This window comes from Lepidochelys kempii, chromosome 2, assembly GCF_965140285.1.
Source record: "Lepidochelys kempii isolate rLepKem1 chromosome 2, rLepKem1.hap1, whole genome shotgun sequence".
NCBI classification, from domain to species: domain Eukaryota; kingdom Metazoa; phylum Chordata; order Testudines; family Cheloniidae; genus Lepidochelys; species Lepidochelys kempii.
This window is the reverse complement of record NC_136381.1, coordinates 179,926,083-179,940,885: the sequence shown is the minus strand read 5'-3', so window position 1 is coordinate 179,940,885 and position 14,803 is coordinate 179,926,083. Positions and strand designations below refer to the sequence as shown.

The 14,803-nt window shown below is 42.3% G+C and overlaps 1 protein-coding gene across 6 annotated transcripts in view; it reads left to right on the top strand.

Moving 5' to 3' along the window:
• Positions 1-334: 334 nt before the first annotated feature.
• Positions 335-14,803, top strand: part of STARD3NL (STARD3 N-terminal like) — a 42,977-nt gene continuing 28,508 nt past the window's right edge. The window contains exons 1-2 of one of the 6 annotated variants that reach the window (XM_073332865.2): positions 339-470; positions 10,648-11,071. The gene's annotated coding sequence lies outside the window, so the exon portion shown is untranslated. Of the gene's footprint in view, positions 471-536; positions 991-9,049; positions 9,858-10,647; positions 11,072-14,803 lie in introns of those variants that run through there. The other 5 variants (XM_073332864.2, XM_073332867.2, XM_073332866.2 and 2 more) reach the window with 5 other exon arrangements.

Sequence of the window (14,803 nt, the reverse complement as noted above, 5' to 3'; positions counted from 1 at the left end):
AGAGCAAGGGGCCTCAATGGTGGCAATTAGCTGCTGGGCTCCGGATATGTTCAGTTTCAGCCGTCGATGGGGCGCTGATAACCCATCTCCTTCTAAAATGGAGCTTGGTCCCTGTGGGAGGCGGCTCTCGTGGCTGGGTTGCCGGCCACAGCAGGGACGTGATGACCCACTCGCCCCGCCCCGCCCGCTCTGAGCCAGGAACGCCTCCTCAGCGACCTGCCCCCAACCGCCCACCCGGCCCGACGCGGCCAAGGGAGGAGGAAGCCCCGCCCATGCTCCGCTCGGGGGCCCTCCCCCTCCCCATGCGCTGCCGACGCGGGCTCCGCCCCCTGCCGCTCTCGTCACTGTGTGTGTGGCAGTTGCCAGGCCCCGCGGCGGCGTCTGGGAGTGCGCGGCCCCGTACAGCCGCCCCCCCCCCCCTCAGCCGGGGCCGCTCCTTGCCACAGCGGCCCCGCCCCCGCCCGGCTGAGGTAAGCCCCCCCCCGCTCTTCCGCCCCCCTCCCCGCACCGCTGGCCTGCTCCCGCGCCCCCCTCTCGGGTGACTAGATCCCTCCGCGCCCCTCACTGATCTGCCCCCGCTCCGCCCCCCGGGGCCCTCGGCCTGTCTTACCCGCCCCCTCCAGGCCCCGGGGACGCGCCGCCGCCTATCCAGGAGCGGAGGCCCCTTAGGCTGTGAGGGCCGGGCAGGCCCGGGCCCGGCTGTGCGGTGGGGCTGGATCGGGTCCTAGCCCCCGGCCGCTCCCGGGCCTTGGCCCACTCCGCCCGGCTGCCTGCAAGGGAAGCTGTGACAGGCGGGGGCGGGGGTCCGCCACTTCTGGGGCCTGGGTGGTTGGGTAGCTTGGTTGGGGCTGTTTCATTTTTGTGTCCGTTCAAAGTCAGGCTGGCGGCGGGGGGTGCAGCAGCAGCAGCAGCAGCGTTAAGAAAGTGTCATTGAAGTGCCAGTGACCCACCCCCTGCTTTTTGCCTCGGGGCGTTTCTATGGGAGAGCAGGTAGGCTTTGAATCAGCGTTGAATAAAGGAGGGGCCAGTCCGCTCATCAAAGTATTGGTTCCTCTAGAAACCTCCAGCGCTGTGCCCTGCATTCGCTGAAACATCTGTAATATGTGCAGATCGGTCATAGCTGGTTTTCGTGCTGTACAACTAAAGCTTACGGGGCTTTTTTTTTTTCCAGGGGATGTCAGCCGGGGCGGTGGAAACTTCCTAAAATTGGTGGGGCCACCAGTGCCTGAACTGCCCCTTCCCATCCAAGGCCCCGCTTCTGTGCTGCCCCTTCCCCCCTGTGGCTCCGGTCACCCTCACAGACAGTAAAAAGTGGGAGGGCCCTTGCACCCCACCCACCCCCCATGTTCCGGCGCCCCTGGATGTCAATTTAACACCACCCAAGCCTCACTAGAACATGGGATTTGGGATCCATGTGCAGTACCGTGTTAAAATGAATTGCAATTAAAGTAATTAAATTTGGGATCCATGGCCATGACTGCATTATATGCGAATTTGTGCTATATAGATGTGCGTTCTAGCGAGGGGCCGGTGTCAGGTGGTTCTCAACCCGCTGGCCACTTGCAGCCCAATCAGCACGCAGCTGCAGACCATGTGACATCCTCAGGCTCATATAGGTAGTATATTTATTGTGTGGATGCGATAGAGAGCTGCATTTGTGGCCCACAATGGTAAATCGGTTGAGAACCACTGGTTTAACAACTGGCCTGATATACAATGCCACAGGAATTCTGTGTCTCAGTGTATTGTCTCTGAAAACAGCGAAAACAAATTAATGTGGGCAACTCTTCGATTTTCCATACAGTGTGATCATATAAAGTGAATAATTCTAATGTCAAACTACACCCATTTAATAGTTACGTGAATTGCTGAGAGATGCTTTCTCATCTCAACATCAGGAAAGTTCAAAATTGATTCAGAAGTAGGTTGTCAGTTGAGCTATACAGAGCTGAACATAAATTTCAATTAACTTATACCAGTGAATCGAAAAAAGAGGAGGTCTGTATGTTTGGGTTTTTTTTTTTTACCAGCAACATTTGTCAACTGTCTACTTTCTGACAGCCATGTTCAAGTGAATACACTGATTGAATTGAGTGTGGATGGTTGGTAACCTTTATCCTTGAAGAAAATTTAAAATAAAGTATTACTGAGCTAGAAGCATAGATTAATGCACTGTCTGTGCATTGAATGGTGGTTAAGCATTTGAGTTGCCATCCATTTTAGTATTTATATATTATATCTTTGCTTTCATTTTCCATCATAAATGTCTCTTTGTATTTAACTTTTTCACTTTGGAGGTGGGGAGCAGACATAATGCCAAGATTTAATCAATATTAAAAACAATCTTTTTTTACTCTTACTGGAACACTGAAACATATGTATTGGTAGTGCTGGAGGTAGAATGCTTGACTAGATGGACGAGTGGTCTGTCCTGGTATTACTGTTCCTTAGCTTGCTGATAGGTTAGTGTTTGAAAAATAAGCCTCTTGACTTCTTTAGGAGTAAGTCAAGATAGCTGAACTGTGTAACTTCTGTAGCTTTGAACTAGTCTTACATGGACTTGGAATTCATTTATCAGTGCATTGGAATTAAATGTTGTCGTCTCCTTAACTTGGTGATGTATTCTAACTAGATTAAATCTCATGGAAGTTCTTGTCCCAACTTTCTGAAGTCCATTCTCTATCATTATCTAGGGCCATAAGCTAATTTGGAAACTAATAACTTTTTAGACTTGACTTTCCCAGGTGAATTCTAGTGGTCTGCCTGGAAGTTTGATGTGTGATTTAACCACTTTATTTGTTGAAACGTTCTATATAACCAGATTTGGTTTCTAGTGAGTGAGAGAACCTAGACCAGTGGTTCCCAAACTTTAACAACCTGTGAACCCCTTTCACTAAAATGTCAAGTTTCGCGAACCCCCTCCTAAAAATTAATATTTCCGTGGATTTTCTCCTTTACCTGAGTATAAATTATAAAAGCAGTGATCTTGGAACTATAAAATTTGTTTTTATGACATGTTTATTACACACTATTTATTATGAATTATTATTTAGCATTACAGAATTTTTATTACATTATGAAAACGGCAACACTCTTCCAAGATCTCACTTTTGTAGCTTGGACACTTTGAATAAGCCTGTTATAAGACAAGGCTCCTATGTTTCATCAAGGAGTATCAAATGTGAAACAGCATGAAGGTATTTAAGAAGCCAACTCAAAGAGTTCCTCCTACACAAGCATTCAGCTCTTGATCAGTCCAGGCAAACAACGCACATTACAACAAAGCTTAAACTTGTTCTTCATGATAATTTTAAAAACAATACTAGATGCCTATTTAATTTTAAAAACAGCAAAATATATCCACCTCCCTTTCCATTTCTTATAAGGAGTCTTGAAGTTTAAATCTCCACAGTGTGATAGATATGCTTGCTTTGATCTGCTTAGCTCTTGGAAGTCCAGGGGCCCCGGGCTGCTGGCCCTAGGCTCTGTCCGCCATTAGGGAATTTTTTCCTGAGAACCCCCTGTCACGGGGGTTCACGAATCCCAGTTTGGGAACCACTGACCTAGACATGACTTTTACAGTGGCAGTATGTTAAATTCACAATTAGGAATAAGAACAATTAAAATTATTTTTGAAAAGTGAATTAAATATGTAAGAGATACTCTAGCAGGTTTTAAAAATCATCTGAGCAATAAATTTGTTGTAAAACTGCATAATCAAACATCATGCTTCTGTGCATCAGCTGATCACTGCAAGGTCAGGAAGGATTTTTCCCTATGGCAGCATTGCAAAAATAGCCAGGTACATTATTATTTGGGATGTGGTGATGGTGGTAATATCTTACTCTAAAGATCAGGCATAATCCTCTGCCAGGCACAGTGTACTTAATTTGTACCATAAGTCTTATCCGGCATGGCAAATAGTCTGTTGTAAAGCTAAAGTTGCCAGAAAATAAAAGGGGCTATCTTACAGCTATGTTATTGTTAGGGATCTCTTTCATAGCTATAAAATATGACTTTAAGTGTGAAAATGCTTGCAAAAGCATATCGCATTTTAAAATGACTCCGAATTTCTAAAATCAAATATTTCTTTAAAGGTTCTAAAGAATCCACAGGTATTCTTTGGTTTCCTGGAAAATGCATCTGACAGAGCCTGAGAGATTCCTTATGCCCCTAAAATGTAATTCCTAGTGAATGTAAAAGTTGCTGTATTGAAGACTCCCTTAATCCTACTCAGGAAAATACAATAAAAGCCTCTTATGCCCACACAGTGTTTGGATGATAGCCTGGGGCTCCTAAATTTGAAGTAGTTCATGAGTACAGTCTCATGAATATCTGAAAGTAGGAATACAACTAACTTGGCTCACTTGGGGAAAAAATACTGGGGGAAAAAATACTGGTGGCTAATCTACATTCTGAGGAATATAGCCTGTCAGGTCAGCATGTGGTAGGGTATGATCCAGTGGGGATCGATTTATCATGTCTAGACTAGACATGATAAATTGACCCCGAGTGTTCTCCCGTCGACTGCTGTACTCCAGCTCCACGAGAGGCGCAGGCGGAGTCGACGGGTGAGCGGCAGCAGTCGACTCACCATGGTAAAGATACCACAGTAAGTCGATCTAAGTACGTCGACTTCAGCTACGTTATTCACGTAGCTGAAGTTGTGTAACTTAGATCGCTTCCCTCTCCCCACCCCCAGTTTAGACCAGGGCGTAGTGATAGCAAAGAAAAATAGCTTTAGTTATAGAGAGGAAAGCTACTACTACTTTAATTTTTGCTAATTCATTGTGTGCACGTCAAGATTTTACTAATTAATATTTAACATTTAAAGCCTTAATGGACCATTTTCCTTAAAAGGACCAACTGTTTCAACTGTGATTGGATGGATTGAAACTGATCATAGTCAGTCAAAAAGGAAGTTTTGGGAAAGAACAGGAGAGAGAGGTACTGCAGGAAACACAGGATTCTGGAATTCCTTCTTATTCACTAGAATGAAGTCTGTGGCATTTTTCTGCATAGACTGATTTGTTCGGTGCTTGTTATGAGCTTCATGAGTAGTTATTGCCTTATGTTGTCTGTATATTTTGAGAACCATAGGCTTATAAGGGGGAGCTAGCCAGGTAACCACCTCAAGCCTTCAATGGTTCTTGGCCCATGCTGCTCATAAAAATATTTATAAAATAGATATTGACCCGTGCTCAGTATCTATTTTATAAATTTTATTTAAAGTCAAACTAAAATAAAATTGAGCAAACATATCACCAAACCTAAAAAAATAAAACACTATCAGATTAGAATCAAATCATGATAAAATCAAGCATGTTAGTCTCAGTATTAGATTGGGATGAAATAAATACCAAGAATAACCAGTCCTTGTAAATTCTCAGGAGTTGATGAAGGTGGCTGTCTTCTTGGTAATAAGCCCCAGCTAAAGAATTTTATCAAAGTCCATCAGATCTATACTTTGAAAAGAGTTAAATATTGTAATAGTGAAAATAAATTGTCTGAACCTCAATGCCAATGATAAAGCTGCCTTCTTAGACTTAAGTTTTATTGTGGTGGCTAATCTTTCCTTCCCCCCATCCTAACAGAAATATTATAATACAGACTTCAACAGAACGTTCCCGATAAACAGAAGTTTAACAACTCTTATTTACCAGAAATTACATATGACAGTTTAGTCTCCAAGGACTTGTAAACATGGAACATGCTTTAATGCATATCTGTGTGATGGCATTGAGGTCTGTTTAACCTGGGGAACTTCTTTCCCCATGTGGACTTTATGGGTGCACTCTCACAGATGCATACACAGCCATGCTCACGCCTCAAAAATAGAAAGGATGACTCCCAGTGAATAAAAAACAAGCTGACAATAGGAAAAAAAATAATTAAGATAACGGGTTTGTGAGCTCTTTACCTCCCACATTCTTCTAGATTCTTGTAGAACAGGAGCTGGAACTGCAGACGAGGAGCCAGACAGTGATCTCCTGGCTCAGAGCTTATCACTCGTGGGCTTCCTTTGGATGCAGGGAAGGTTAGCCAAAGGCTGGTATAGGCTGTTTGTTGATGTTGTGACTTTGTCTCCCCAAGATGTTCAGCCTTGTTGATTCTGGAATATCAATCTTCCCTTAGATGCCTTATTAATTTGATAGTCAAGGTTTCTCAGTCTTACCACTGATGCTTATGGTTTACAAATTTTGCTTGCTTCACCGTGCAACTCTTTCCTCCAAGGTCTTCAGACCAATCAAGTGTGAAGTTTACCATGGAGACATTCAACTGTTTAGTTCAGCTTAAAATAGGTCATCATTTGTTTATCAAGTTGGAAAATCCTACTTAAAGCAGCAATTTTAAAAAATACTGTGGTCCACATCAGAGACAATGCATCTGCAATCACCCCCAAAATGTCAAAAACCTAGACACATAAGATCACATTCTGGAAGCTGATGTGGTCTTAAGACATTAAGTTACAAGTTTACAAAAGTATTCAACATGAAACCCTAGCACGGCAAAATCAGGTTCTCAGCATTCAGTCATCAGCAAAATAAAATAAATTGAGTCTTAAGACAAATTTCTTTGCTCCAGTTTCTTCTTTGCTAACCCACTTGACCTTGATGATCCCTTGGAATGTATTAACTACTTATGCTAAACAATCTGTTGCACCTTGAATTTAGTTGTTACACTCTGAGTACGTTTTCCAGACCTGAAGAAGAGCTCTGTGAACACTCAAAAGCTTCTCTCTCACCAACAAAAGTTCATCCTATACAAGATATTACCTCACCTACCTTGATTCTCCAATATCCTGGACCAGCACAGCTACAAAAACCACTGTATATGATCTAAAAACAAATTATCTTTTTCTTCTGACAATCAAGGCAATTAAAATAACTTTTCTATTTTGGAACTGGGCTATAGGTCAGACAGCTTATCTTCTGAAAGCTACATGTTGATAAAGAAAAATTTCTTTAAATCTCATCAAGATGAAATCCATCTGAAAGATAAAATTTCAAATATTTTATAAGGTCTGTATACCCTTACAAGGTATTCTCACAGTGGGGTGTACTTAAACTTTGTGTGTTGGATAAGGAATATTCTTAAATCATAGGATGTTACAGATAAAAAAGACATGTCATATTTCCTGCCAAAGCAGGATTATTCCATGTGGAACTCTTGTAACTTATTTTGGTTCACTGTTAAGTGTTCCAAGTGATAGGACTTCCACCACTTTTCTTAGACTTTTCTGAAGTCTACTACATCTCATACTGTGCTCTATTCCTGGAAAAGTCTCCCTGTTATCATCTGCCAAGCACCCTCTTTTTTTTAAAAACCCTCCTTAAATTTTTCATATATGTAATCAATAATCCCCACGCTTTCCCCTTTATTGAACGGTTGTAAAAGATTGAGGAGAGGTAGTGTTTTACACTGTAAAACACATGTAATGTCCTGCAGTGCTGTATTCTGTGGTTCTTAAACTGTCGGTCGGGATCCCATTTTAATGGGATCGCCAAGGCTGGTGTTGGCCCTGGGCCCAAGCAAGTTTGAAGCCCAAGCCCTGCCGCCCAGGGGTAAGATTACATGACCCCCATCCAGGGCAGAAGCCTTTGAGCTTCAGCTTTGGCCCCTGCACCCAGGGTGGCGGGGCTTGGGCAGGCTTGGGCTTCGGTCCCCCCTCCTGGGGTCGTGTAGTAATTTTTGTTGTCAGAAGAGGGTCATGGTGCAAGGAAGTTTGAGAACCACTGCTGTATTCCATTAACCTGTTCTTTCTGCTCCTGTTTTTGGATTCATTTGGGTAAGGTAGGTGTGGGTATTTGTGTAAGTAGCATGCACAGGCCCATGGGCATCAGCACCTAAAAGATTTTTCACTGATAAACAGCTAATTGAGGAATAAAGGAAGATAAAGGCATGGGTGAGGCTGGGGAATGTCCCTCACCATGCCTTTTCATTGGTCAAAAGCGCCATGGCAATGGAGACTGTGGAAGTTGCTACAGTAGTGTTCTTGGAATGGTGTAAAACCTCAGATTTGTCCCTTAAAGTAGTCAGCATGAAGGGAAACTCTAGTAATCTGTTGGAGGGATCTGACAGAAGGGATGTCACAACAGGAGAGGAAATGTGCAGAAAAATCTGGGCAATCCAACTTTGTCTGTACTGAGTGACTACATAAAATACAGAAAATCTTTCCTTTTTGTTCAGAGGGAAAAAAATCTCATTAGACTGAAGTATTTGTCAGGAGTGGCATCTACTGTATAAAAATCTCTAGTACTAGATTCATCTTCTGAACCTTGATGGTGATTCTTACACCTCTGTCTTCCACCACTAGCCCATCCCAGTGGATTCTGATTCAAAACTATTGTTGTATTTAACTGTATGTAAATTATTTGCATGTTTCTAGTCATGGTTTGATGATAGAGTATTGTCTGATCAAGTACAAAAATCTGATTGGAATTAACATTTTGTCCAGTTCTTACTCCTTTACAAATACTGACTAAGTGCATGCTGCACATATGTTGGTTGTTTTGAGGTCTTCCTTGACTCGTATATGGTAGCCTAAAATGTTTTTCAAGTCTTGATTAGGTACTGGCCTAGGTGGACAGGGCAAAATATATTAAAATAGTGGTTATTGTAATCATGGTTCTCAACACTTTTGTAAGTTTTGCCTCCCTCTGCTAGCAAAACTGTAATGTGAGACAAAGGCCAATCTTAAACTACTTCAGGGTTGCGGTATTTTTGGTACTGTGGACAGAAGTCTAGGAAGAAACAAGGAAGAGCCTAGAGAAGAATGTAGTTTTAACCAATGCATTTAAGACTACTTTGGAAACGACATACTGATGAACTCAAAGTTAACATACATGTTGGAAAGTATAATCCTGTAGAGTTTTATTTTGCTAAAAACATCAGGGAGGTGTTAGAATGCCTGCAACAGAGCTGTTTTTGTTGTTTGGTTTTTTTTAATCAATGGCTGGACAAAAGATCAAGTGGTGATTATCTCCGTTTTCTGTAATTGTTACCTGTTTACTTCTTTGTGCTGTTAAGAGTTTGCATGGCTTGAGCTTTCATTCCCTCTTCTGTTTAGGCTGTTATCAGTAATTGTCTTCATTTTGTATACTTCTAGTGGTTTTTCTATTGCTCTTTCATGGAGCTTTCCAGGTGGATCAGTATGAGTGCTGTGTAGTATCTGTTCCTACTTGAATAGTTATATTCTCCATATGTAGGCTAAAACCTGAATTTGCAGAGTAGGCTATATTATTTGGTCATCCCTATCACTAGATTCTCTGTTTTGATGGTCAAGCTATAATACCAACCAACTGAAATTGAATCTAAGTTTAGGAAGCCTGTTTCTAAAAATTGTTTTGCAAGCAAATCAAGTATTTGGAGGAAGTAACAGTTATTGGGGAAGAGAAAACAATACTTAGCACATAACTAGTGCTGTGTCAAAACCTTCCATAAAGATTAAGACTAGCCTAGGAAAGTGGTATGTATTGAGTGGGGAAGGGGTGAGAGTCTTGAAGAGGATATTTGTGATTTAGATGTAGTTTGGGGTGGGCAGAAGTGACTATTGTAATGGTACTAGTAGCTACCATTCACTATAAGCTGATCTCTCTAAAAATGAGTTCTTCACTCATCCTAAAAATATTGTCAACATAGAATGGCTTATTGATAGATAATAGTGAATAGAACTGTAGAGGAATTTGTCCAGTGGGATTCAGCAAAGCTTGGTGACAGGCTCAGTCCCAACAACTTCATTAAAATTTGGAAGGGGGTAAAAAGCACAACATTAATATTACAGGTGTTACTACAGATACTACTTTTGGAGGTGCTCTCCATACCAGTGAAGATAAACGACACAGAACAAATTAGAGGTGAGAAATGTGGGCATGAAACAACCAAAATGAAATTCAAATTAAAGCAACAAACTAATAGTATAGCAGATAATAGGCTGGAGTACAGATTCACTGGCAAGCTGAAAAGTAGTAATGCTTAGAGACCTCGATGTGATAATAGACAGTAATTTAGAGTAGAATCCCAATTTTATTAACATAGATCATTTGAATGAACAGTTATAAACTATTTTTCTGCTGAATGTGCCTTCGGTCCTTCAGCCAACATTGAAGCAGCTGTACAGGTTTGAAAAGACAGATTTGGTGGCAAAGAAGAGAGGTAGTTCTCTCAAAGAAAGAAATCAGGCACACTATAAATTTGTTACTGTTCTTTATATACACTATCATTGAATGATTAAGAAGTTAAATTGTTCACTGTATATACTGTAATTATGAGATTTTCAATTTTGATCTTATGAACACATTCATAACTTTGATGCAACTTTTTGATCTTATGGAAACAATCCCCAGTTAGCCCATAAAATGGGGTCCTAGTGGAATTATTTAATGCCGTATAACAGTAAAACTGGCCAGTGTGACTTTAGGTAGTATTGTTACAAGCATGTCATGGGGAAGGGAAGTAGTAGTCCTTTTTTATATGATTAGTGAGACTGCATTTTTACTTTGCTATGACTGTACATCATTTTACAGTGTTCCCCACTGCACCCATCCCAAAATTCCTGTCCTGAAGCACTTAGTCTAAAGGCATAAGCAGGTAAATATAGACATTGTAATAACAAGATGTAATAACTCATAATATTATCATTTTTAGGCACTTCAGTTCCACAATGACTACTCAGAAATTATTTGAGAAGAGGATCAGAAATGATTAGGGTTTGATTTCTGAGGAATACCTAAGAGCTGTGTATTGCAGTAGTGTAGCTGAAGGTTAACAATATCAAGGATGGAGAAATCAAGTAAAGGGATGACATCAGAAAAAAAATCAGAAGCAAAATCAAGAAGATTTTGTTGGTGGTGAGACCTACATTGTTAGTCCATGAAACATTCAAGGGAAATGGTGAAACTCACATTATTTTGGACACCTGAACATAAACTAAACAAAACACTGTAGAATTACCTGCAAGAAATGTCTGCACAGCAGGAGACACGCAAGACACAACCAAGTCTTTTCCAGCTCTTAATTTCTTAGATGATGCATATCCTGTTGTAAGATGATCCAGTTGGACAAAGTATTAGTAAGTAGAATTGAGGGACAAAATATTAAAGTAGAGGTGATGGGGAAGAATGAAAACAACTTCTGCAAAAAAAAATCTATAGATATGTTTAAAATATTGTTTGGCATGGAACAATTTCCTCAACTTTTGAAAAAATGAGAAAGGTGAAGTTATTATTAAAGCAAAGATTTTTGTCATAGGTATTTTTAGTAAAAGTCATGGACAAGACGTGGGCAATAAACAATAAATCATGGAAACTTGAGCCTTGCAGCATGGGGCAGGAGCTGAAGTCTCACCACGCGGGGCTGAAGTTGTGGAGATCATGTAAAATCATGGAATCTGTGACTGACTCATAGCCTTCATTATAATGTTTAACTTTTCCTTTTACCACTCTGTCTTTTTGAAAGTTGGGGAAATTTTAAAAAGTTGAATGGGGAGGGGAGATTTTTAGTCTGTTAAATTCAGTGGCAAAAAAAGCAGAGGGAGCAAAAACAATGATATTAATTTTGAAAGTGTTTTTAAAAATAAACACAATGAAAACTTCAATTTGAAACAAAATGCAAACTTATTTAGTTATGAATAGGGCCATGAAATATCTGTTATGGACCATGAAATAAACCCTTCCCCATGAAATCTAATCTTCCCCTTGCTCCTGCTTCTAGCTGCAAGTCCCCATTGGGCTGGGGAGGGACAGGACTTGTCCTTCTCCTGCATGGCCACTCCCGGTCTCCGGTCTGTGTGTGGGGAAATGGCCCACCTGGGAGTGCCTTCTCCTGCTGTAGGAAGCTCCCTGCCCAGCACCGGAGGTTCCTGCAGCTGGAGGAGACTCGTGGAATTGGGTCTGATCTCCCCCTGCTCCTGGAAGCTCCCCAGGCAGGGGACTCCTAGCTGTGAGTCCATGCTGGGCTGGGGAGAGACAGGACTTGTCCTTCCCTTGCATGGCAGCTCGGGGCAGGGGGTGGGGGAGGGAAGGGAGGAGAGCTCAGACCCACTTCCGGCTACCTTTTGGTTTGGGCTCCCATGGTTACAACACTGTGAAATTTGAGATGTAAACATCTGACAATGTGAAATTGACCAATTAAAAAACCCTCTGGCTGTTAAATTGATCAAAATGGACTGTGAATTTGGTAGGGCCCTAGTTATGAAATTTCCCATTGAGAAATCAATGTTGTTAATTACTTACCAGTTCAGAGGTTCACCTGGATTTGTTCTGCCTCAGTCAGATAGAAGACCCTTCATTTAAAGTCACGAGGTTCTTTTGTCTTTTGGGTCATGTTCTATGTGGGTAGTATTTTTTACCCTCAGGGGAGAAGCTCCATCTTCTCCTTGTCTTTAATACAAAACAAAATCATCTATCTAGCACACCATCATTTCCTATTAAATGAGCTGATAGTCTGTTTCTTGGCTGCAAGAGTAGATGGTCCAGCTGCCCCAAATGTGCATTCCTCCGCAGCTCAACACTTCCACCCTCCCAAGTATTACCCAGCCTTCCCAAACAGGTAAGTGGCTTTGGGAGAAAGAGAAGATAGCAACATCTATATAACAGATGACATTTTGTATAAATGATCCAGCAAGTTCTATGTCTAGTTCCAGTGCATCCTGTATAATTTCACGTATATGACTACTACGATCTAAGGATTCTGGTATCCACATTTTGTATACTCAGTGAATTTTGGGTAGCTTTCTGCCAGTTTATCAAGGTGCATGTACTTTTTTTTTTTTTTTACTGTTATTTTCCTCAATAAAGATAATAGCTGATTGTTTAAGACTTCAGTGTAGTATGTAATTCTCTTTACATTAACTAGGTCAGTGACTCTCAACCTTTCCAGACTAGTGTACCCCTTTCAGGAGTGTGACTTGTCTTACATACCTCAAGTTTCACTTCACTTAAAAACTACTTGTTTACAGAATCAGACATAAAAATGTGTGTGTCATCACCCTATTTTTGAAAAATTGCTTGCTTTCTCATTTTTATCATATAATTTATAAAATAAGTCAATTGGAATATAAATATGGTACTTACATTTCAGGGTATAGTGTATATAGAGCAGGATAAACAAGTCATTTTATGAAATTTTAGTTTGTACTAACTTCGCTAGTGCTTTTTATGTAGACTTTTGTACAACTAGGCAAATATCTAGATGAGTTGATGTGCCCCCTGGAAGATCTCTGCGTGCCCCCCAGAGGTACATGTACCCCTAGTTGAGAACCACTGAACTAGGTCATCTTTTGTTATGCAGATGTGAATGATGTTTTACATTTGAAAATCATAGTGCTTCCTGTTATTTATTATATTCTTTTTTAAGTTCAGGAGGCCAAAGTACTAGCTGACTATTATCAGTGGATGGTACGTTCAAGTTATTCACCTTTTCATTTTTAGCACCAAAACCAACTGTAAATCTGTCTAAATATAGCCTACTAACTCATTTCAGTTTTTGTATCTACTTTGTTTTTATATTGGCTGTCACATATGATGTGGTCCCAATGTTTAATAAGAAACTTGCCCATGCACTTTCCCCCTTTTTCTGCCATAAAACTTAGCTAGGGATTTTCCTAAAATACTTAATTAACTTTAGAAAAAACAAATTAATATGCACATATACATATCCAAATCATTGTAATTTATTTATGTAGGTTTTTTGGAGACTCAGTAATAAACACATAAAAAATGATATTTGTATCTTTGTTAATATCACTTTTCTCAGAAAGCCCCAGGACAAATTAAGCCCTGGATGTGGGGTCAGGAGACGATGAGGGGATGGATGTGGGATGATGGAGGAGCATGGAGGAGGTAGCGGGGCTTGGGGTGATCGGCAGGGGGGTGAGCCCTGACATTGTGCGTCCGGGAGCCAGAGCATGTGGCTAGAGCTGGGGGCTGGCGTCTGCCACCGCACAGCTGGAGTTGGAGGGCTGGGCCGGTGCCCGCCACTGCATGGCTGGAGCTGGGGGCCTGCACCCAGGGCTAGAGCTCACTGCTGCGTGGCCAGGGTCCGGAGCTAGGGGACAGAGTCCAGGGCCGCATTGCCAGAGTGGGGGGTCAGTGCCTGCTGCCACGTGTCTGGAGCTGGCATTTGCTGCTGCGTCTCAAAGGTCGGCACCTGGGGTCAGCTCCTGCCACCAGGGGTTGGCACCCGCTGCCACAGGGCTGGGGCAGTATGGCTGGAGCCAAGGGTCAGCACCTGCCACTGCGTGGCCAGGGGTCAGCACCTTGGAGCCTGGGACTGGAGCTGGGGACCAGTGCCTGCTGCTGCATGGCCAAAGCTGGGGGCCGGCGTCCAAAGCCCCACAGCTGGAGGCTGGGGCCACATGGTTGGACACAGGAACCGGAGTCAGGGGTCGGTGCCCAAAGCCCCAAGGCCAATATCTTGAAGTCCAGCCGCTGGAGCTCGCCGCCCAACCACCCTAGGGCTGAAGCCTGAGCCCTGTCATGCCCCCACTGACTCCAGTGGATTGAGAACTCACCTTGCTCCTGCAGCGTTGTGCCTCACCTGTCTCCAGAGGCTATGCAGGGAGGCACAGCCAGGAGCAACAGGGAGGAAGGGAGAGGGGCCAATGCTTTGCTCCACTCCCTTCATCACCACTCAGGAGACTGTTGTGGCTGCACAAAAAGCCACTGGTGGCCACATTTGAGAAACACTAGAATCTGTGTCCTTAGAGAAGGGTTGAAGGATTGTAAGAGTCTTTTCTTTCCCCCCCCCCCCCCAATTTAAACAAAAGCGTTCCCTTAACTAAAGAGAATATCTTGGCAATCAA